We start from the raw sequence: 4,183 nt of genomic DNA on the forward strand, positions 1-4,183 counted from the left end.
TTCATCCTCATACATTCCTGGCTCTAACTAGTGGAGTAATCTCTATGCTCAAACCAGAACTTAAGGTTATAAGGAACAGGGCTCACCATACCTCTACTTAGGCTAGGTAATCCTCTTCACGTATGGGTAGTCTCCTAGGCCCATCATGGCAGATTTAAACTCTATGCTCTGGATTATTAAGACTTCCTAGCCTTATACAGAGTAAGATAATGACACCCTACCCTAGTCTAGGTTAATCTCATGGATCATTCCATATCCTAGGTCTGTTATGGTAGAGTCAAGTTTTATACTCTGGATTATCAAGATTCTTCTCCTAAGTTTTTCCTGAAAAAGCCAAGCTCTACACTTTGGATTATTAGGACTTCCTAAACCTCCTCACGGTAGGGTTGCATCCCTCTACCATAATCTAAGGTATACCCAAGAATGCGATACATGTCAATACATATGCCACCTCAAATTCATTTCAATCAATACTCACACACCCGCATGCATACTCTTTCATAATGTTGTTGTAATGCCCTTACTAACATTACCATACGCTCTACTACAAAATTTCCTAAATTACTTAGAATATTTGTGTTGAAATTGTTGAAAACATTGAGATCCCAATAAAATATTTTCAGAAATCTTTATATAATTTACACAAGTATAAATCTTATTATACACAACGGAAGCAATAAAGCATTGTGCATCAAAGATCTAGAAAACATGTGTATTACTAAAAAATAAAGTAAAAATTGGCACTGTGTGTCACAGCTCGTGCCACATGCGCTGCGGCATGTGGCACAGAGGCCAAAGTTGCTCGCTTTATGCCGTGCACGATGGTAATAGAACACATTTGTTACCCACTTTTATTTATCAATTAGGACCCTTTTATTAATGATTTATTACCTCAAGTGCACACATTGCATTAGATTTGGAATTTTGCCTAAGTTTCTAGGTTTAGTGCATTAGGAGTATTTTGGTCCAAAAAATAAAATTTTGAGAAAATGTACAAGAAAAATTAACAAAGTCCATTTTATGTTCAGTTGATAAGTGATGAAATTATATTTTTAAAATTCATTTTAGTTTGGAAGTAACTAAATAAAAAGTCAACACTTTCTAAGTGTCTTAGTTTGGCCTACTTTTCGGTTCGCTTTTATGTAGAAATTTTTATATAATTTTTTATAGCATGGACCTTAGTTATTTTAATTAATTCTCCCTTCCAATTATGAAATTTATTCTAGATATTAATTAGATTTTATTATATCACATTCTAATTAATTGTATTATGTGATTTATGTGACATAGGTGGCATGTGACTTCTGCATCAATTGGGCAATTGAGGTCAACACTCCTTGAGGTCAAAACTGATGGTTTACACGTGAATTAGGCTTTATTTGGGGATTAAATCAGCTTGAAAATGTGGATGACACATGAGAAATTACACACACATTGGAATTATCTACCAACCAATAGGAGGTTACCACCTTGCAAGTGTGACAAGGCTCCCATTTCCATTTTAATTTCTTTTCTTTTTTTTAATTAAGCTTCAACTTATGAAAAACACTTAGGAGCATGATCATAAGCCTCATTTTTCAGATCCAATGCTCATTTCATTCATCTCTTTCATTCTCTCTCTCTCTCTTGTTCATAGTGTTCTTCATTTTCTCTCTTTTGTTCTTCATTTTTCAGCACCCTAACCTCTATTTTCAGCCACCAAACCTCCACAAAAATCATACCATTCTTCTCCTCTCTTCATTTTCATTCCATCCCTTCCATTTTCACAAGGATTGAAGCTCATTTCCATCATTTAAGAGCTATGGAGTTTGGCCTTCACAAGCAATCACTAGGATTCTTGAATATGATGAAGATTGGCTAATTTCTTTGTTGGAATTCTAGAGAGATGAAGATAGCGGATGAGTCTTGAGCTTCAAATTGGCTATGTTCTTTTGTTTCCTATCCTCTTCTCTTTTTACTAGATGGTTAGATTCCTTAACCTAGGGTTTAATCATCTTAGCTTGTAAATTCTAATTTGAATTTGATGTTAATATAAAGAAAGAGGATTGTTTCATTTAATTTCTTCCTTGGACAACCATGACTGAATTTTGCTATTCTTTGTTTGGCACATGAACTTGTGTTGTTCAATTAGTGAATTACTTGTGTTCATATTGCATAATCTTATAGTGTTAATGCTTGTGTTGTTGAGTAGCTTGACATAATCTTGTGGTTACTCACATTGTTGTTTTGACCATGGCTGTTGAGAGGAGATTTTGAGTGAATCACTTGGCTAATTTCTTCACCAATTGATTAATTGAAATAGGGACTTTAATCTAAGGCCTAGGGAAGTTAGCTAATTAGGTTAATTGGCTTAGGATAATTTTTTTACGTCATGACAGCTTTAATCAAGAGGAAAGGGAAGTTAAACTTAGCCTAATCATGAGAAGATAATGAGTCCAAAATCAACTAATCTCTAGGGTTCCATTATTATGAAATGGGAAGTTCATTTTACTCACTTTCACTAGCATTTAAATTACTTGCACATTAGGTAATTAGTTTAGATAATTAGCTAAGTAACTAAATTCATACAAACTTTGGTTGATTTATTTTACTAGATAACTTTCAATTAGACTTAAAATCATTCCTTGGGAGATGACCTAGGGTTAACCCTATATTGCATTAGGGTTAGCTTTAGTTTAATTTTGAGGATAAGTGACTAATTCCTATTAAAATTTTAGTGTCGTTGCCGAGGAGTGGTTTAGGTTTAATTCTAAAGTTGTTTAGTGCTTGATTTACATTTTTAGTGTTCCTAAATTTTTTTTGAAAAATTATAAAAATTTGTGTTTTGTGTTTTGTTTAGTTTTTTTGTGTGTTTTGAGTGTTTTTGTTTTGTTTTGGAAAAATAAAAAAATTAGTGCAATTTTCGTTGGTTTGGTGTAGAGTTGAAAATACTTTATTTCTAGTGTCTCTATCTGAAATTGAAAAATTAACCCGGAACGAGTCTGAGGGAATTTGAACTTGAAATTTATTTCATTGAAATCTATATATCGTAAATTCATTTTAAAATTATTTTGGTCAATTTTGGATGTGGGAAGTATCCTATGGAAATTTTACAAGATAGCAAGGTCTAGGGAGCCTTTACAGAGGACTCCCAAAACCCTATTTCAATTTTTGAGTTGGCATATCTCTCTCTCTGTGAGTCCAAATTAATTGATTCTAGTCTCATTTTTCTTATCACTATATTAGGATTGTTTTTTATTATTTTCTTCATTTTTTCCATTTTCCTATTTAAAAGTTTGTTAGAAGCTTTGAAGGTCTTCTGGATGAAATCCTGTTTCTCTAGAATCATGGACCAACTTGTGAAAAATTCTAGGAACGACTGGGAAGAATTTGTAGTCTGAAATTTTTATATAATTTTCCTATATATCTCTTGTGTTTCTCATAAAAGTTTCAGGGAAATTTCTTAGGTGGATTTGCTGCTAGAAAATTCACAAATTCACTGTCTTCAGAGAGCCTACTGTGCGAATTCCAGAATTGCCAAAGCTTCTTGATTGAGCATTTCTAACTCTCTTTCTATTTGTTTGATTTTGTTTTTGATTTTTTTTATTTTGATTGTTGTTGAGTCTAATAGAAAAATAAAAAAAATTCTCTTGATTTTTTTTTGCTTGCATTTTCACTCATACACTTGCATAGGATATATCATATCATTTGAGCTTCCTTGGTCATTCCATCATTTTGAGTTTGAATTTGCATCATTACTTGTGGATATAAGTTTTATTGTATTTTATGGCTTAGTTTCATCATCATGATTCATTCCAACCTTCATTTGACATGCATTCTCATCCATTTTCGGCACCTAACATTGATCATATATCCCATTTTCATAATCAATTTCAACCATATAACTTTGATTGTCCACCCCCATATTATGATCATTTCCATCTAAGTCACAATTATGAATTTTCCAATCCCATGAGTTTTGAATCTAATCTAAGCACTCATGCTAAGCATACACTGCCCATTGACATTAACCATCTAGAAAAATTATATGCATAAGGGGGTAAATTTTATTGTGTGCATTGTGAGGCTACCTCCAACTTCTATTATGATTGTCCTATTCTACAAAGATATTGTGAACCATATGGGAGTAGGCCAAGCCCTACAAGAGAGCAATTACATGTTTCCAGTTAAAGATACACAAAAA

The sequence above is a fragment of the Prosopis cineraria genome, unplaced genomic scaffold, assembly GCF_029017545.1.
Source record: "Prosopis cineraria cultivar Desert tree isolate PC_DT_omini unplaced genomic scaffold, ASM2901754v1 PC8, whole genome shotgun sequence".
NCBI classification, from domain to species: domain Eukaryota; kingdom Viridiplantae; phylum Streptophyta; class Magnoliopsida; order Fabales; family Fabaceae; genus Prosopis; species Prosopis cineraria.